We start from the raw sequence: 20909 nt of genomic DNA, 5'->3' as shown, positions 1-20909 counted from the left end.
CTTTTCAGCCAGGCACCCGACTTGACCTTCCCAATGGAAGCAAATAAAATGCTGGATAAAATTTAAAGTATACGAATTGTACACACATTGCTGAGCCGGTACAAATGGAAGGATTCTTCCAAGACCAAACACCAACCGAAAGCAGGATCCTTGGGAGGCCATCCTGGAGCGAAGCCGGCCTTTGTCCTGAGGCTCCCAGACATTCTGTTTCCCAGGGGAGTGGCTCCCCCCCGCCATGAGCAGGAGACCCAGGCCACACAGAGGGCACGGCAAGAAAAGCTGGCTTTGGGCTGTGGGAAGTCATTGTCGAAATTATGTGCCGAAAGCTGGACTTTGCACAGGTTTGCAGTTTGAGTTCAGGCCACGTCTGTAGCCAGAAGAGCCTTGGGTAAAAAAAACACCAAAACACAAAAAACAAATACACACACACACACACACACACACACACACAACAAACAAACAAAAAAAAACCCACACAAAAAAACAAAAACAAACAAAAAAAACCCAAAACACACCAAAGTGCTTTTTGGTTGGTAGTGCCTCCAGATGACTAGCAGAAGTTAAAGCAAATCCTCTCCAGAAAAGTCAATGTCAACCCGGACCTCAAAGAATTCTCAAAGATAAAGTGGCAATGAAAATGCGCAGCTCACAGAGACAACAGAAGAGCGAGGAGGTAGATACAACAGCGGCACACTCAGGCCTGTAGAGATGGCAGACTCTGGAATTACCGGATCCCATGCCATTTTCCCAACAGCTACTTCAATATGTTAGAAAATAGAGAGAGAAATGTGTAATACGAACAAGAAATAAGAGGTCAGAAAATCACCAAGCAGATCTGAAAAATAATGAACCAGAACTTCTAAAAATAATACAAAAAGGAGCTGAAAGGAAAAAATTCAATGGATGAATTAGATAGCCTTTGAGACACAGGATAAATTAATCAAATGGAAGACAGATCCGAAGAAATGATTCAGAGTTCACGGAAAGACAGATTTAAAATATGAAATAAAAGATAAGAGGCACAGGGAATAGAACGAGAAGGTCTACCATACGTCTAACTGGAGTCCCAGAAGGAGATATTAGAAAGAATGGGAAAGACGTGATATTCAAAGAAACGAAGGGTGGGGACTTTTCCAGAATTGTGGGAAGATACCCATCTTCAGCTCCAGGAAGCCCCATGAACACCACGCAGAGTAAAGACAGAGAAGTGTACTCCTCATTACACCACGGTGAAGCTCCAGAACACCAAAGAAAACAACAGTCTCTTGAACATAACCGGAGAGAAACGCCGGGTCAGGTACAAAGGAACAGCAATCAGGCAGACAGCCAGTTTCTCAGCAGCAGCATCGCGAGCCAGGGCCATGGACTAACAACATCAATGACCTAAGAGACTATATCCAGTAAAGCTACCTTTCAAAACCGAGAGCAAAATAAGATATTTCAAGCCAACCAAAACAAAAAACTGAACCACGCCAAACCAAAAGGAAAAAAAGCCCGAGACTTTACTACCAATAGTGTCTCACTAAAGGATGACGCTAATAGATTTATGTTAGAAGAAAGGAACAGTATCTCGGGTTCATGAAAGAACGGTGACAAAAGTATTAAGTGTGTGGGCAGTCTATACAAACACTGTATGAAACAATGATGTCTAACGTGCAGGTGAAAACAGGATAGGATAAAAACACAGGGTAGTAACTCTGTGCACACAGAGAGGCAGTGGTTAGAAGTAAAGCCATTTATGGTTCTTGCACGGTCTGGGAGGAAGGTAAAGACACCGATTAATTTTAGACTTTGTCACCCATCTATCTGTTAAAATAGATGGGTGACCACTGAAAGAATAGATACAGATCACATAACTACCAAATAAGAAGATAAGGTGGGGGTGGGTGAAGGGCAAACAGAGGTGGGTAAGGGGACACCTACAATATGTCAACATTGATTTTTTTTTTTTAATGATAGAATCTAAAAAAAAAATTCACTCTCATTTCAGAAAATGCAAAACACACTTAAATATGGATGTCCAGACAGATGAATGCTTATTGTATTTTTTTTTTAAATGGAAAATAAATGAGTATATGATTCTGGGGGGGAAAATAGAACGGGAGATGAAAATAACTCAAGGAAAAAAAAAGCAGAAAAAATGGAAAGTATGTAAAGATGGTAGAAATGAATCCCAATTCATCAATAAGATATACACTTAGTCTAAACATCTTTGCACCAAATTGCTTTAAAATACATAAAGCAAAATTTTCAGCACTGCAAGGAGAAATTGACAAATCCAATGGGAGATATTTAGCACATTTCCCTAAATAATTAATAGATTAATCAAACAAAATCAGAAAGGAACATATTATAGATGAGTTGAACAGTTGAACAGTACAGTGAACTAATTTAGATGCTTATATATAGAAAAACATCTATTTATCTACCTATCTACCTATCTATCTAAAAGCGACTGTTACGACTGAATGACCAAATGACCAGTCAACCAGTCACTTTGAAGCGCACTGACCCCAGGGGGCAGATGCTCAGCACAGGAATTGCCCCCTGGTGATCAGTGTGCTCCCACAGCCACCCTCCCGTAATGGGCCAACCTCCTGCGGTCCCTCCCCATGGCCTGCCAGTCCTGATCAGTCCCTCCCCTCCTGGCTGGCCAACCTCTCACAGTCTCCCCTCACCCCCACCTGCTGGCCCTGAATGCCCCAATACGGACTGGGTGAAATGGCCTTGATAGGCCCTGATTGCCGGCCTCCCACCCGTGCACGAATTCGTGCACTGGGCCTCTAGTATTCAATAATTACAGAATACTCATGCTTTTCATTCATGAAACGTTTAAGAAAAAAGTTGGAAAGAGACAAAATATAAAGAAGGAACACACAGAAGCGGTTTAATGCTTACTTCAAACCCTCTTGAAGGATCCAAACCTATATTTTCTTAAAAAAGACAGAGACTCTGTCTTGTTCACTGATGCACCTAGAGCAGTGGTTCTCAACCTTCCTAATGCCATGTCCCTTTAATGCGGTTCCTCATGTTGTGGTGACCCCCAACCATGAAATCATTTTTGTTGCTACTTCATAACTGTAATTTCGATACTGTTATGAATTATAATGTATACATCTGTGTTTTCCGATGGTCTTAGGCTCTACAGCAGCAGTTCTCAACCCGTGGGTCGCGACTAGCAGGGTCGCCTGAGACCATTGGAAAACATAAATATTTACATTACGATTCTTAACAGCAGCAAAATTACAGTTATGAAGTAGCAATGAAAATAATTTTGTGGTTGGGTGTCACCACAACATGAAGAACTGTAGTAAAGGGTCTCGGCATCAGGAGGGTTGAGAACCACTGATCTAGAGTCTAGCACGGCGATGGTCACAGAGGAAGCTCTTCATGCGCACAGTAAGTCCTCACTTAACATCGTTGACTGGTTCTTCGACTTCGAGTGAAACGAAGTAAAACGAAACCGATTTTACCGGAGGTGAATGAATATAAACAAGAGTTAAGTGTCTCCAGCATCTCAGCAAGGCTGTATTGGAAAGGTGGTGAAGGAAATGACGTTCCTTGAGGACCAGCTGCACCATGACTAGTGGATAAAGGGTTCTCTCTGGGGAACAGCCCGGGCTAAGTTAGCAACCGCAGGTAATGCACCCTTCCCCGCCCGGAGGGAACGAGAGGACAAGGTGAGTGGCATCAGGGTCTGGGGGAGAATTTATACAAAACAGGAAAGCAGAGCCAGGCAGCCATCTTCACACCGGAAGGAAGAGTCCTGTGGAAGCGTCTCCGAAAGCCGGCTCCACGGGGAAAGATTGAAAAAGCATATGGAATACGTTATGACGAACACCCCTACACCTTCCAGGAGAAGGGACGCAAGCTCACCGTGCCCTCCGCAGCAGATGGCTGAGTTGGGGGCCTGGCTCTGGGGGCTTCTCCTGCGGCTGGCCGGTCATGCTGCTCTCATGCTGCTGGGCAGGTGGGCAGAGGAGACCTGGTTCTGTGGGAACAAAAGGAGGAGAGGTCACTTCTTCATCGCTTGCTCCCAGCCTTCCATCACCAGCCCCAGAGGACACTACCCAGAAGCCCTGGGACTTCCCGAGGATGGCTTCACCACTCTGGGGTCACTGGGGGCAGGCAGGCCTACGCTGGATGATGTTTCCCTCGCCCTCTAGTGCCAGGCAGGGCTCTACGGAATGAGGCTCTGAAGATGAGCCACATGCAGTCCTGCTCTTCTCAAGAAACAGCCCAGCAAGACTAGTTTTCATTGCAATATAATGTGGCAAGTGCTGTGACTTCCCCAAATTCACTCAACAGCCCACCTGTCCCACAGGGTAGGAGGGCAGAGGCCGCTTACACGTTGACAGCACAAGGCTTCTCAAACTACTACTGTATCTGTGACGAAGGGCCAGTTGTCTTTACTTTCCAACCCATCACAAATGAACACTTCTATAAAACACCAGAGGCCTGGTGCTTGGATTTGTGCACAGGGGCAAGGGCCACAGACCCGCTGGCCGGCTGGCCCCGCCCCTGGTTGCACTCCCGGTCTTGACTAATTTGCATATTAGTCTTTTATTATATAGGATAATGAAAATGGGCCACTAGAAAAATAAAATAAAAAATATTCAAAGTACAAGCCTACTTTTTTTAAAAAATATATATTTTATTGATTTTGTACAGAGAGGAAGGGAGAGAGATAGAGAGTTAGAAACATCGATGAGAGAGAGTCATCGATCAGCTGCCTCTTGCACACCCCCTACTGGGGATATGCCTGCAACCAACGTACATGCCCTTGACCAGAATCGAACCCGGGACCCTTCAGTCCCCAAGCCGACGCTCTAACCATTGAGCCAAACCAGTCTCGGCCAAGCCTATTTTTAAATCGTTCAATTCAACAAATGACTGTCACATCAGTGTGAAAGTTTCGAAGTGCTTACTCCCAATATCTGTACTTCATTATGGACCAGTGACGTTTGCAGGCCAGCGCCATCCCACGAACCACAGCTGAGTAGCAGCACTAACGAGAGCTTATAGAGTGCCCCTTTTCCCGAGATGTCTGACTGCTCTTGGTTCCAAGAGGGTGGCCAGAAAGAAAAATGTCCAATTTGCCCTCTGGACTCGCCTTCGGAGAGTCCATGAGTCTCTCTCCGGGAAGGAGAGCCACGGCAGGGACTTTGGAAATGTGTGCGCGTGGGGTGGTGGACAGAGGCAGTGGGTTCGAGGAACAAGAGCAGGGAGCTCACGGGCCCTGGTCAGAGCGGTGCCTGCAGCCCTGTCCTGCTCCATCCGGGACTCCCAACCCTCTGGGACAAGCCCGGCCTGAAAGTAATCATCTCCAAAATGCCGGGGCAGCTGAGCTGCTGGTGTTCGTTCCTCCTATTTAATGCTATAAAAATGATTTTTAAAATTTTTTTTGAAATCCTTTGTCTGTGGCAGCCAGCTCCAAAAAAAGCCTGTGAGTAGCTATTGCCTTAATACTTAAGGAAGAGATTACAAGTCATTCTCACCCATTTGAATGTTTAAGGGAAAGTACTCACTCCTCTAAGCTCTCAGCTCTTAAGTAGTTCTTATTTTAAACTTTATAAGGAAATAACTCTACCAAAGAAAAACTCTTTTCAAAGTCTTTTTAAAAAGAAAAAATGCAAGCACACACACACACACACACACACACACACACGCTCACTCCCAGCTTCAAATGCTAAATCATCTGCAATTTGGGAGTTTTTGTTGCTCATGAAATTCGAGCGATAAGCACATCATAAGCATTCCAATAGCAACAGAATGCTTTTGAAGCCGTGTCTGTGATGTTACAAAGATTGTATATCATTATCTCTGAATGTTGGCCAAGAGAAGGTTATGGAAATAACTATTTACGTGCAAATAAGTCAATATAGCAATTGGCGACCTGAATAGCAGACCACGGCATGGTGGGAAGCGGGGAGGCAGTTCCGTGCGCTTCTGTGAAGAACCGAGCTGTCCTTACCCTCCACGTGGGAAAGCAGCTCTCCAGGTCCCTCACAGCAGCAGCTAGTCTCAAGGGCAAGCGTTCGGCTTCGTCACCTTGTACTGGCCATCCGCTGTATGCCAGGTGCCTGGCTAGCCCTCAGGGTTCTCAAGATGCCCCAGAGAGACATAGCATCAGGCCATCACGGTCCCCCACCCCTGCTAAGAAGAGCCTTTTGGCCGGGCTTCAGGAAAAGGAAAGGAAGGTAACGAGCTCAATCCACCCATCCAACCAACCACCCATCCAGCCCATGTTGACCGAGAGGCTAGTATGTACCAGGCATGTACAAGGTGCTAAGCGTACAACAGTCAAGACCAATGCGGCCACTGCCTTCATGGGGCTGATAGTCTAGCGGGGGGAGCCGATGTTTACAGGTTAAAAAGACTCTACAGTAGGGATATGCCCTAACAAAGGGGGCTGCTGCTATAAAAGCCTATGATAGACCAAGCACAGGAAAGGGCCAGGGGTCTGCCACAGGGAATCAGTCTCTAATCTGAGCCCAAAGAATAAATTAGTGAAACCACGTAGCGGCAGAGAGCCTGGGCAGAGGTCCTGTGAGGAGAAGCACGGCCCGCCCGCTCCAGCCAGACAGGAGGTTGTAACAGGACCAAGTGGGATCCTGACCTTAGGCCACGCTTCCGTCACTGCTGCCTTCAGGGCAAGCATCAACGACGTGCATGTTCTTAAAAAGTGCTGAAGACGATACCAGGAAAATCAGGTGCCAGCCTGCTCACTCCTCCCTTAGCCTAGGCTGGCATCCACTTATACTAGTGTTGGGGCTCATCTATGTTCTCTTCAATGGCAGCAACCTGGCTAAACCCAACTGGCCAGTGGTGACACTGGCTGGTCAGTGCCGACCGAGGCTGTCAGTGAGTGTGGGCGTGGGGGAGGTGGGTGAGCATCCTATCATTAGGCTCTCGGCGGGAGAAGCCTCAGGACGGCTGAGACTCGACAGGCCACACACTTTAATGCACAGAACATCAAACCCGGGTTCACCTCCTTCCCGCCCCTCACTGGCCACTCTTCGGTAAGACGGGTGAGCAGTGCCCTCCCTGCGCGGTCCCTGGCCCGCAGCAGGCACGTGGGTCCCACATCGAGCACACTGCCTGGCTCCCAGGAGGCCTGGGACACGGGGCCGCGCTACTGTCACCTCACACCAGAGGGTGGGGACAGCCAGGCCTCTCCCTGGACTGGAGTATCCACAGGAATCCATGAAATGACTTCCCATCCAATACAGGGGCTGCAGGACTGCTCTGCAAGGGCACAGGGGACAGCCGTCGCAGACCGGCCAAGGGGCCTGAAGACTCACCATGTCTCCGTGTGTGCCCTCTGCAGCAGCCTGTCCCTCACCGAGCCACACCTCCGTGTTCCCAGGTCAATCTCCCCTGGGGACTTATGGGTAGGCGCCCCAGGAGCCAGGCTAGCAGCCAGCAGAGTTCTGGTTCTGGCTGCACCAGGAATGACCGGGTTCCCTCGGACAAACAGCCGAGTCCCAGGTGACAGGGGAGATGTAACAGCTACGCCATCCTGACGGCCTCATATGGGCCAGGCATGTATGACTTCATAGACAGCTACAAGCCCTCCTGGGGCATCAGCAATGTCTGATTAAAAAAAAAAAAAATACCACCCAAGGATATATTTTTATTGATGAGGGAGGGAGGGAGGGAGAGAAAGAGAGAGAGAAACATTGACTAGGGATTGAACCCAAAACCTAGGAATGTGCCCTGACCAGGAATCGAACCTGGGACCTTTTTGGCGTATAGGACGACACTCTAAACCCCCGAGCCACCCGGCCGAGGCAGCGCCTGCTTTTTCTCACCACGGTGTCCACAGGCCAGCAGAGCAGTTCTCAGACCTGACGGCACAGAGCTAAGACAATCAGCAGGTGAGGAAACGGAGGCCCGCTGCCTTATCCAGCACCACAAACCCAGGTGGGGGGCTGGACCGGGAAGCCTGGCAGGCGTGCAGGATGGAAATCTCACTTATCTCTTTCCCACGGGACCAGCGAGGACACAGCCCCGGAAGGACCCACAGCTGGTACGTCATCGGGGAGTCCGGGCCTCGGTTTCCCTTCTGCACCCTGGGGGCAACCAATGTCGCCTTCCACACCACGCTGTGGGTCAGAGTTTAGGGAGAAATGAAGATTGAAGAGTCTTGCCCTAACCAGTTTGGCTCAGTGGATAGAGCGTTGACCTGCAGACTCAAGGGTCCCAGGTTCGATTCCGGTCAAGGGCATGTACCTTGGTTGCGGCACATCCCCAGTGGGGGTGATGCAAGAGGCAGCTGATTGATGATTCTCGCTCATCGATGTTTCTAACTATCCCTCTCTCTTCCTCTCTGTAAAAAAATCTATAATATATATATATTTTTAAAAAGATGTAAGAGTCCTGGGGAAGGGAACAATCAATATACAGAAAGGAGCGCTCTATACCAGTACAGAGAGGCCCAGACCAAAGAGGAAGGCGCTCCTCAGCCACAGGGCTGTTTGAAGGGTCACAGGTCACCAGGCAGAGGCGAGGGGAGAGAGGCAGGGGAGGGAGGGGGTGTAAGATGTAAACTGTGGAGCTTCTAAAACGGGGAGCGGGACCAAATGAAGTGTGAAGCGTCCCCGTGCCACCCACCGTGCCTTAGGAGTTGGCGCAGACTTTTAAAGGCAGGAAAAGGAGGAGGGAGAAGAGGAGGGAAGCCAGGAGGAGGTGGAGGACAGGGAGCTGGAGGAGGAGGAGTGACATCTGTGGATTTAGTCCAGGAACACCAACACACAGTGGGGAGCATGAACAATCCAACGAGAAATCTGAGACTGCAGTCCCGGGGGAGGCGGGAGGGAGGCGCCCTCCTGTCCCGTGAGTCCTCCTGTGTGGGGGCGATGGGACCTGAACTAGAACCCCCCGAAGCCCGAAAGCTTTATAGATGTGGGGGGAACTCCCAGCTCCTCTCCAGTTCTTTGGAGGAGGGGATTCCTGCCCGGCCCACTCAGAGAGAATCAGACCACCCAGTCAGGCCTCTGTGCAGCCGAGTGCTCCAGAACGCAGAGGCCGGGCGGCTCACATCAGTCTCAGAGCAGCTCACACTTGGTGAGCGTATCAGAATGGCTCCCTGTAGGCTGACGTGGATGGCAGGCCACCGTCCACTCTGCAGCCTCCTCTGGCCTCAGCCCCCTGCTCAAGGGCTCCAGCCAGCTGGTCTTCCAGGTCGTCACTCACACACACACACACACACACACACACACACACACACACAGCTCTTTCTGCCCCAGGGCCTTTGCACATGCTGGCCCCGTTGACTGGGATGCTCTTTTCCTAGCTCCCCGCTCATTAATGTCAGCTTTCAGGTGATAGGATCAGTGAGACTTCTTTGGCCCTCCAGAAAGCTAAGCACTTACCACAGCTGCCATTAATTAATTATGTGCTAAACAAGTTGGTGTCCCAGACTGTAAGCCCTACTACGGCAAGGGCAATGTCTGATTTTTTTTCCCCCCCACCGTTATGTCCCATGCGCTACCACAGTATCTCTCTCTCTCTCTCTCTCTCTCTCTCTCTCTAAATTTTTGAATTATTTTACACAGGCCCTGAAATTTAAAGCTTCTGAATCAAATGCCTATATTTACATGGACAGTTGTTTAAAAGCTTTCAAACAAGGGAGCATAGACAATACTTGTTGTAGCCTTGTGTGAATTCCAAATGACTTTCCACAGCATCTTTTATTTTTCTAGTAGTTCGTAATTATTGAAAGAATTACACGCCTCCTTTCCCCCCCATTGACCTCTCTCTCCCTGGCTGCTCCCCCCCCCCCCCCCCCCCCCCGCCGCCTAATGTCTGTGTCCATTAGTTATGCTCATATGTATGCATACAAGTCCTTTGGTTGTTCTCTTACCATCCGCTCCCCCCACCCCCCCGAGGTTTAAGCATAGCACAGACCATCAAAAGCACAGCAGTTCTCAATCCTGATTGCACACCAGCATCACCCAGGGCAGTGGTCAGCAAACTGCGGCTTTTTGGCCCCGTGAGTGCGGCTCTTCCTCAATCGCACGTGCAGTGCGATTGAAACTTCGTGGGCCGTGTGCAGAAGTGGTTTTCGGCTCTCAAGAGAAATTTCAATCGTTGTACAGTTGTTATAATGAGTTTGCTGACCGCAGACCTAGGGAGATTTAAAAACACAGATGCCTGGGTTCCACCACAGACCTACCAGCTAAGTGTTAAAGCTTGCCAGGTGGTTGTGACACGTGGCCGAGGCCGAGAACAGCTGCCTCGGGAGGCCTGGGTGCCACTGGGCTCCTGCCCCAGAGCCAGCAGCCCACAGTTACAGCCGGACCTCGCTCCCTGTGCTCGTGTGGATACAATGTACAACTTAAATGTTCTCTTCCACCCCAGAGACTCCGTGTGAGGACGTTCCGGAGGAGGGGAACACACTGCCCATTGTCAGCAGACATACTATTCCTTTCATTCAGGCTCCTCCCGCAGCCCCGCCCCGACACCCCTGTGTCCACTGACCCTGGTTTATCACTTTTCTCCTCAAGGCCACAGGACCAAAACTTACACGGGTGGGGGTGAAATCCCTTATTTATAAAAAGTTACATCAGCCCCAGCTATTACTGTGCAGCTCAATGCAAAATTTCACCTTAGTGTCATGAAAACGGAAGAGATCAAAGCCAGTTCATGCTGGGAAAAGACCCTCCCGGCCGGCCCCCGGCCATAGGTAGGTGCTTTGCAAAAACTCAGCCCATGGGGCACTGGGTGGGGGAGGTCACTCATGGGGGCAGCGGGGTCAGGCATGGATGCATGGGGTCAGTCATCTCAGCTGACCTGGCCTTCCCAGGGCGAGCAGAGAGCAAACTGTCCCACCCACTCCATGACTCTTCCTAATGGGGAGGGAGGACATGCTATGGTCTGATGGCCTGTGTCCCCACCCCACGATCCATTTGTTGAAATCCTAGCCCCCCAAAGTGATGGTGTCAGGAGGTGGGCCCGCTGGAGGTGCTCAGGTCACGAGGCTGGAGCTCTCAGGAGTGAAATGAATGCTCTTAGGACAGAGACTCCCGGAGCTCCCGAGCCCGCCTCCGCGTGAGGAGCCGGGCCTGCTGGCTCCAAACCAGGAGACAGCCTCAGCGGAACACAGCCGCGCTGGCACCTTGAGCTTGGACTTCCCAGCCTCCAGAACGGCGAGCAACAAATTCCAAATGTCTGTTGCTCCTAAGCCACCCAGTCCGTGTCATTTCACGACAGCCGCCCGGATGGACGTAGTAAGATGGGCGGAAAAAATCCAACTTCTTCAGCGGCACACGGACAGCTCCCATTCCCGATGGTGCCACAAGCCCCACCCGGGGACTGCTCACGGGGTCCCACGGCCCCGTGCGAAGAGACTGTCACTGAAGCACTTTATGGTGAGCTATCCTTCAGGCAGTGGCATTAGTCATGTCCCTGGGGACCGCCCGGAGAACCGAAGCTTCCCTTAGAACCTACTAGATGGGCCAAAAGAACAAAAACAAAAATACCCACTGGAGAAGTTGGAACCCGTACGCATTGCTGGTGGGAGTGGAAAATAGTGCAGGGCCCTGGCCGTGTGGCTCAGCTGGTTGGAGCACTGTCCCGAAGCACCAAGAAGTTGTGGGTTTGACTCCCGGCCAGGGTGCTTACAAAGGCAATCCATCCATGTTTCTCTCTCACATCGATGTTTCTCTCTCACTCCTTCCCTCTCTCTCTCTCTCAAACCAATACAAAAATATCCTAGGATGAAGGTTTAAAAAGAAAATAGTGCAGCCACGTTGGAAAACAGGGTGGCAGGTCCTCAAAAGCTTAAACACAGAATGACCACATGACCCAATAATTCTGCTCCTAAGGACACAGCCAGAAATCACCGAAAACAGGTACTCCAAACCGAACACTTGTTGGTTTGTTCGAAGCAGCTTCATTCATAATGGCCACAAAAGTGGAATTGACCCAAATGTCCACCAACCGACCAACAGATAAACAAACCTGGCGTATTCCTGCAAGGGGATGTTACTCAGCCGTGAAAAGAAATGGCCCTCGAAAACATTATGTGAAGTGAAGAAAGTCAGGTATTAACGGTCACCTACGCTCTGATTCTTTCCACCTGAGACACCTCGAGCAGGTAAGTCCATAGAGACAGGTCAGTGTGCCAGGGGCTAGAGAGGGAGGAAGGGAGGATGGGGAGTGGCTGCTTAATGGGCACAAGATGTTCTTTGGTGAAAATGCATGGGCAATAGGCGGAGGTGATGGTCCCACACCGTGAATTCACTAAATGCCACAGATTTAGGCACTTTATTTTTTATTTTTAAAATATATTTTATTGGTTTTTTTTTTACAGATAGGGTGAGGGATAGTTAGAAACATCGATGAGAAAGAATCATCGATCAGCTGCCTCTTGCACACCCCTTACTGGGGATGTGCCTGCAACCAAGATACATGCCCTTGATCGGAATCGAACCTGGGACCTTTCAGTCCGCAGGCCGATGCTCTATCCACTAGAGCCAGGGGTCCTCAAACTTTTTAAAGTGGGGGCCAGATCACGGTCCCTCAGAGAGCTGGAGGGCCAGACTATATGAACTACTGATTCCTACTGTAACACCTCGGCTGCGCTCACTGCCCAAAAAACCTGGCGGGCTGGATCAGACTCCTCTGCGGGCCGCATGTGGCCCGCGGGCCATAGTTTGAAGACGCCTGCGACTAGACCAAACCGGTTTTGGCAGATTTAGGCACTTTATAAATGGTCAATGGTTCATTTTATGTTATATGAAATGTACTTCAATTAACAACAACAACAAAAAAAGCAGCTTCCTGAGCTCTGACTCAGTAGGCTGTGCCCAAGGACCTACTTTTTAAAAGAAGATGTGGGTGATTCTGACTTGGGGGCTCCCGGTGTGGCCTGCAGGTCAGGGCCGATTTGTGTAAATGATGTGTTTCCTGTAGGTGAACGGCTGCTATTTTCCGAGTGCCGAGCCTGCGCCAGACCCTGGGCGTGTCTCAGAATCACACGGCATGGCAGGAGGCTCAGGGAGGGTAAGGAGCTGCCCCAGGCACACAGCTGTTAAAATGGATCGGAGCCAGCATCTGTCTAACTCCACAGACCACACATCCCCAGCAGCCCACACTCAGGCCACCGTGTCCTTTAACGAGGCTCCAGGTGGCAGAAGTGTCACTGTTGCGTGTACAGGTGCAAAACGCTCTCTGTTAGAGACTTACATCATCCTGCTCAGACTGTGGTCCTCCGTATCCCCTGGAATTTACTAGAAATGCCGACAGCCGGTCCGCACAGGCCCGCAGACTCTGTCTGTGCCACCCCCAGGTATCCGTGTGTGCACTGCAGTATGAGCCGGCAGCCACCAGCTGCAAGTAACTCTTAATTAGTTAAGAGTTTAAAATTGGTTAAAATGAAATGGACTTTAAAACTCAAACCTTTAGCAGTGCCAGCCACAGGTGGCTCCCCCATGGGACAGAGCAGAAGAGAACATTTCCCTGACGGCGGAGTCCCCCGGCCAGTGCCATCCCCGGCAGGGGCCTTGGCACCACGGTCGTCGGGGGAGGGGACATGCCAGAGCAGGGGCAGTTCTCAACCTGGGGTGACTCTGCCTCTCAAGGCACATCCGGCAATGGAGGGGAGACCCTTCCCGGCTGTCACAGCGGGGGGACAGTATTGACATCCAGTGGGTGTGGCCAGGGCTGCTGCTCAGCACCCCATCACGCACAGGACAGCCCCATGGCAGACTCATCTGGCCCCAAATGTCAGAGTGGGCCGGTGAGAGCCTGCTCGGGGTGGCCACAGAAAAACAGCCTCCGTCAGGAAAACAGAGGCAGGGCACTCAGGACCGCACCGCGCCCGCCCCGCTCCTCTGACCGATTCGGAACTCCGACGCGGACGGGTTTCTGTTTGCGGAGAATACAGAATAAAATAAAACAATCTACACACTCATCGCGGAAATGAAGTCCCTGCCCCTCACACCCGTCGGCGCTGCCGTGTGGAGTGACTGGTGCGCGCCACGGGGAACCGGCCTGCCTGTTGGTGAGGAGCAGACAGCATTCATTCGCTGGTTCACGCATCCAGGTATTTAAAAGCGCTTATCGAGCACCTGTGACGTGTCAGGTGCATCCTTCCGTGTCGGAAGCGGCAGTAAAGAAACGAAACCAGTCCCTGCCTTTGTGAAGGCGAACGGCAGTACCCAAGGAAGCAAGCACACCGGCGGTGACATGGTGGGTGGGGTAAGTGTGACGAAGGAAAGTAAACCGGGGTGAGGGGACAGGATGATGGGGAACAGGTGTCTGGGGGCCACCAGGGAAGGCCACCTGAAGAGGTGACATCTAGGAAGAGACTTGAATGAACTGAGCTTGAACCGGATAATGCACGGTGGTGAGAGGATTCCAGGCAGAGGGCCCAGCAGGGGCGGGGTCCTTTGGGGAGAGGAGATTAGTGGAGGGGAGAGGGCTGACACGGAGGCCCTTGAGGTAGGCAGGGGCCAGCCGGTGGGAACAGGACGTCACGGGCAGCTCTGAGCGGAGGAGAGATGGGCTTCACTGACTTTTTCTGTGGAAAACAATCTATAGGAGGACAAGAGTACAGAGGCCAGACCAGAGATGATGCTGCTAAAGACTTATTACAAATGAATTAACGAAACTATTACTATTAAAACCAGTTCTCTACTTGGCTGGTGCTCTCAGTAGTCTATCTCAGATATATCATGGGTAGACCATGCATCAAGTTGAAGCTACTTCTGTGAAGAAATGCATTCTGGGTTGCCATGGCCACGCTGGGTTGTAAGCTGGGGACAGTGAGAACTGGGGGAAGACAGAGGGAAAGGAAGGCGGAGCCAATCGTCCCCCTTTCTCCGAAGCCACCAGAGGAGAGGCGTCCGAGGGGCCTCCCCATCCCACTTCTCAGGGCCCCGAGCAGCGGCTGGGGGAGGCCCAGCTCCGCCGCCGCAGGCAGAGCAGAAAGGAGAGGACGGTCCCTCTCAGACGGCACGCAGCTGCCGGTGGAGGAAGGCGTGGGAGTCTTTTCCGAAAGCAAGAACGACGCCACGTCTGCGGTGTCTGAGGTTTCGGGGCCACAGAGCCACGTCGGGGAAACGGCCGCAGAGTGGGCAGATTCAGGGCACAATGAACCAGCTGTGCCTCCTCCCAACCGCACAGCACCGGGCACGCCACCGACCCCCCGATGCTCTGTTCGGTGGAAACGGACCGGGCCTCCCAGGGTGCCTATGAGGTCTGATCCCAGGGCCTGTGCCGGCGGGGAGGGCACTCCCGGTCCAGCTGCAACGCCGGGCACACGCGTCTCCTGCAGCAGGTGCAGGGTGCCCCTCGTCACGGGCACACGGTCCGTGCTGTCCTCCTGCCCGGCAGCCCAGCTGACCCCTCCCTCACCCGTCCACTCAACACTCATTTACCGGGATCGGTGCCGGCCACGGTGCTTGGGAGAAGCAGAGAGGAAGAGACAGGCCCTGCTCTCCAAGAGCACATGGGCGGCGCCTGGTAACCACCACCCAGGGAGACTGCATGCCTTTTGGCCAGAGCCACTAGCCCACCAGGTCCACAGCCTCCCCGCCCCTTAACTCCCAGCTGCCTGCGGCCTCCACCCTGGGCACGGGGACCGCTGCTGCTCTCCAGGCTGGGAGGCAGGCCTGGTGCTTTTCGCTGGAGTGGCGAAGGATGGTGAGGAAAAGGCCGGGCTGGCCGGGCAGAGGGAATCCGGAGAAGCTGTTGCCTTCAGCAAGGCCTCCACTTCCAGCCCCCACTTCCTCCCGCCAGGGTACACGCTCCAGGAGGAAGGGGAGCCTGGATGGCCCGGGGCCAGGGCCGCCCCTCCTGACGCCCCGCTCCTGGGGCACAGCCTCTCTCCAGAGCTCCCCGGGGACCATCGGAGAGGGCTCGGCTCCGAGTCACCGGGAGCAGAGGCGGCCTTGTAAACAGCTCCAAGTGTGCGGCTCTGGGCTCACATCATCCAAGACACAAAGCGCCGAGGAGCAGGGCCGAAGCAGAGGTGGGAAGTGTCTTCCCGTCAGTTTCTCCCTATGACAGGCTGTCAGAAACACACAGGCTGGCTCTCCCCCTTCCTTCCGCCCACCCCTCTTCATCTGCCGCCTCCCAATCTGGCCTCCGGGCAGCCCTGCCAGAGGGCTCGCTGGTGCCTCCTCTGATGTCTTCCACGAAACAGGGGTGCCCGTGAAGCCCCAAGAGCCTCCACCGCGCCCCAGGGGTGAGATTTCTGGGGCCATGGCCGTGCGAGGGGGACGCCAGCAGGGTTGGCCAGATCCCTCACGGCACAGGCAGGGGCCTCCTTGGAAGACCATGGATGTAAACATGTTCCCACAGGCGGCAGGTGTGGCCGTGGGAGCTCCCTGGTCATCTTCAGGGCTTGCTGGGCTCCGAGGGGGGTGGAGGTGGGGGGTTGCTGGGACGCATTTCCACTCAGCCTTCCGGAAGGTGTGTCTTTAGGGGTCACGGAGATGAGGATGGGGATGTCTGAGACAAGGAAGAGAGCCCAGTAAGAGGACAAGCAAAGGAACAAGACGGGAGCAGGGAGAGAGGAGGGATAAAAGGACGCTGGGTGGAAGGGGACAGGCGGAGGGTGGCCATCGCGCTTTTATTTAGCGCCTACTCAAGGGCCCTGCATAGGCAGCCAGGAGTGTGGTGATCCCCGCCTCTCGAGGCTTACAATTAAGAACTAAGAACTACTTTTATTTATTTTTTATTTTTAAAAATATATATTATTGATTTTTTACAGAGAAGAAGAGAGAGGGATAGAGAGTTAGAAACATTGATGAGAGAGAATCATCTATCAGCTGCCTCTTGCACACCCCCTACTGGGGATGTGCCCGAAACCAAGATACATGCCCTTGACCGGAATCGAACCCGGGACCTTTCCGTCTGCAGGCCGACGCTCTATCCACAGAGCCAAACCGGTTTCGGCAAGAACTAAGAACTACTTTTAGACAGGCGCACATACACATTAGGGAGTAAAACCTCAACCAAGGTGTGGTCAATACAAGGCACAGCCATAGTCAGCGCTCTGCCTGGTGCCAGCGAAAGCACTACTAGCAAATCCATCGCTTTGTGCTTTGTAAACACCCCCATTCACAAGGACATTAAGTGTCTGGCTTCACAACCAGAAGCCAACCTCACCCCCGTTTTCTTTCTTTTCTAATAAAAATTTTTTAATGAGTTTATTGATTTCAGAGAAAGGAAGGGAGGGGGGAAAGAGAGAAACATCGACGATGAGAGAGAATCATCAATGGGCTGCCTCCTGCTCACCCCCTACTGGGGATTGAGCCCGCAATCCAGGCACGTGTCCTGACTGGGAATCGAACCATGACCTCCTGGTTCATAGGTCAACATCCAACCACTGAGCCACGCCATCTGGGCTCACCTTGCTTTTTAAATGTCCACAGTCATGTTAGGGCACAGACACTAACAAGCCTTGCAAAATGAAGCTCACACAGCCAAAAAGTATCCGTGGAGTGTCTGTTATGTGCTAGGCATTGTTCTATGTGATCAGCACGCTATGGACAGCAAGGAAGACAAAACTCCCTGCCCTCCGGAGCTTTCATTGTAATCGGGGAAACAGAAATAAAGGAAATAACTGAAACTCATGGTCTGTCAGGTACCATGGACAGAAATAAAGAACGAAACGGGTAGTAGTCCAAGAAGGCCTCTATGAGAAGATGACATCTTCTGGGCCTGAAGGGGAGGGAACCAGCGGTCGGCGCGGGGGAGGGGCATCCCAGGCAGAGGGAACAGCAAGGCCTGGCCCCAGGCGAGCGCCCACCTGATGGGATGGAGGAATCAGGAGAAGGCTGGTGGGGCTGGAACAGAGAGAAGGAGGAGGAAGTAGGAAAGGTGGCCACAGAGCGTCTACAGACGATTTTAAAGTGAATGCAACGGAGAAACACAAACATGAAGGCGCAAACAGGTTGTTCACGGGGGTGCCTCGGAAAGGCTTTTGTAAGGAGGCATCGGTTGAGCTGAGCCCTAGAGGAGAAGATCTGAGAAGAGAACATTCAAAGCAACAGGGGCAGCGGGAGTCAGCCCTGAGCAGGGATGAGCGAGCACATGGCAGGTGCACAGGGGTGGAGGGTGGGGAGGGTAGAGGGGGGAGGACAGAGGCAGGGGGTGGTGGGCGGGGGTTTCCCAGTGAGGGCAGTGGTTCTCACCTGCAGGGATTTTGCCTGGAGGCATATGTGGTCGTCACAACCGGGGAAATGCTTTGGCATCTGGAGGGTGGAGGACAGGGATGCCCAGGACACAGGATTATCTGCCTGGAAACATCAGCGGTGCCGAGGATGAGGCCCCGGTGGAGGGCCTCACCAGTCACAGGAAGCCTGTGTGCGCACAGAAGCAGGGACCGAGGACTAACGAATGCTTGTGCCTCACGTACTCACATCCACCCCGTCTGGTCCCGGGTGCGTGTGCGGAGAGGAAGCAGAAGACTGCGAGGATCAGCTCTGAGGACCCAGGAGACAGGGTGGGGACACGGACACTCACCCCAGCCTAAGCTGGAGCTCAGAGGGAGCTTCTGCAGCAGAGAGAGAGGAGGCTGAATGTGGGGAGGCCACGCGCAAGCTCACCGATGGCACCACGGCTATTTCCAAGCCGTCGATGTAGCTGAAGAGGGGAGGCAGGGCCCTGGGTGATGGGGAGAGGAGCCACTGCAATGAAAGGGCAAAGGACCGGAGAATCCTCCAGGTGCGGACAGCACAGTTCGAGGCCAGCGTGTAGACACCCAGGACTCAGGGATGAAATTACCAAGCGAAACAGCCATGGGTTGAAGAAAAGGGGCTCGGGAGGGCGTGACATGGGGGGAGGACCCCCAAACCCAGCGGCCCAATGCCTGGAAGAAGTAACTAAGAGGGGACCAGAGAATACTTAGTAGGTCTCGAATTTGGTTACAACTACAGAATGGGTTGTTCTCTGCTACCCTGGGAGCGAAGGCACCTGGAGTCAGGCCTCCTCGCTCTGGTCAACGCGGCCGGCCCTGCGGGTCAGAGATTGATTTCATCTCTCCCCGCAGTCACGTCAGTCCGCAGATGGACAGGCAGGGACATGGCCCAGAGGACCGAGGACTCTGACAGGCAGTGAACCCCACGCACGCCCCTCCCCCTCGCCCTGCCGATAACCCCGGTGAGTCATCGGAGGAGCTGGCCCACCCCAGGAAAGAGACTCTAGGTGAGGTTTCCATCACTTAGAAACCAGGAAGATTCCTCAGGTAGGAACAGGAAGGCCTTCCCCACTGGGGGGAGGGAGAGGAAGGGGCTGCCTCATAGTGACAGACTTTCTGGGGGCACTGTCAGCCGGGGGTGCGGGCACAGGGTGGGGCCCCCCTCCCAGGCACCCACTCCGTGCTCGCTGTCTTCCTCCCGTTTTAAAATCACATCCATTCCTCTCCACCGGCAAAGCACGCTCGCTATAAAAATGTTAGTTAACATTCACAGCATGAGAAGGGAAACCACTCATAATCCTGCCACGTCGAAGATATTTCCTCCCCCCCCAAAACCTTTTTCTGTTAAACTTTTAAGACACTATGGTTGAGATCACGTTGTGTACATAATTTTGCATCCTGTGTCTAACATAAGCGTCTTGCCTTGTTATTGAAAGCTCTTTGTAAACACCAGCTTTAATCTCCGAATAACAACCCATCGAAAATGATGGTGCATTCCCTCACGTCGTGAGAAGACTTCCTCCGAGGGCCTATGTCACCTGGCACAGGCCCTGTACGTGACCCCGCAGCCCTGAACACGGGGAAGTGTCACCGTTTTCTAGTATTTACTACAAAGTGCCAGGTACGCTGCCTCCTGCCGTGTCAGATAGCCGTGGGGTTCGAGGTGGGGACGCCCTAATGTCACACTGTCGTACGCAGAACGTTTTCCCTCCCTCCAGACTCGGGGCCTCTATGCTCCATGTGGCCGAGGGTCATGTCCCATCTCGTTCTTCTTGTAGGCAGGGCAGCTCTCACCCTGCCCAGGTGGCTGAGGGGCCCGCGGAATGGAGAAAACATGGCGTAGGTGCTGAGAAGCAGAGCGAGTGTGGACAATGGAAACGGCCGTCAGGGGCAGGGACGGGAACATGTTGGCCAAGCCCAGCCTGCAGGCCCATCAGCCGCCTGGTTATGTAAGCAGAGCCCGAGAGGCACACCCGCGCCCACTCATGTCCATGCTCCTGCCTGAGGCTGCTCTCAGCCCCGAGGAGAGGAGCAGTTGTGATGGAGACCAGATGGCGCGAAAGCCTAAAATATGTACCACTTGGCTCTGCAAGACAGTCCGCTGACCCTGCATTTGGAGGCCAAGCGGCCATCCTCCAGACCCGTGCTCCTCACTCAGCTGAGCGTTGTCACCGAGAGGCCGAACGCCATCTCCCAGCTCCCCCTGCAGCAGGCGGGCCCCTGACGAGTTCCCGTCAACAAAATGTGGGCCAAGGGCCGCGTGTCCTTTTGGGGCCAAACTGGCTGGGAAGTGGGCGAGCCTCCGCTGCCTCCTTTTTCCCTTCCACCCGAACCCAGGAACTCCTGGGCCCTGCAGTCACGTTCCTCATCGTTTTTTCATGACTCCCCCTGAAAGGAGCGTTTTTAGACACTTTCCCCAGCCTCCTTCCTCCACGAGGCTGTAATGCCAGAGACTGACATCTGTCTGTCTAGGTGTCACAGGTATGTCATGTAGGATTCCCCCCCTTGAGTGCAATATCACCTCGGCGAGGGAGCGTCCTCCAGAGCAGGGCAGGTCACAGGGGGAAGGGGCCCAGGTCCCTGAGTCATCTTGTGGGACATGCTGGGCGCATCTGGGTGGCACCTGCGTTTGCTATAAGAGCAAGAGTGACTTCCATCGTGTTTGACCCCAAACCAGGTGATGGTCCTGGCAGCTCACACTGCCTTAACAAAGTTAATACAAGACCTAGATCGGATCATTAAAAAAAGAGTA

At 52.8% G+C, this 20909-nt stretch overlaps 1 protein-coding gene across 1 annotated transcript in view; it reads right to left on the bottom strand.

The window, feature by feature from the left end:
• The window catches only part of TRERF1 (transcriptional regulating factor 1), a 215762-nt gene that overhangs the window by 60426 nt on the left and 134427 nt on the right, over nt 1-20909 (bottom strand). Inside the window, 1 exon segment of the mRNA XM_045572697.1 lies at nt 3877-3991. The gene's annotated coding sequence lies outside the window, so the exon portion shown is untranslated.

The sequence above is a fragment of the Pipistrellus kuhlii genome, unplaced genomic scaffold (genome assembly GCF_014108245.1).
Source record: "Pipistrellus kuhlii isolate mPipKuh1 unplaced genomic scaffold, mPipKuh1.p scaffold_m20_p_5, whole genome shotgun sequence".
Taxonomy (NCBI): domain Eukaryota; kingdom Metazoa; phylum Chordata; class Mammalia; order Chiroptera; family Vespertilionidae; genus Pipistrellus; species Pipistrellus kuhlii.
This window is presented reverse-complemented; position numbering and strand designations above follow the sequence as displayed.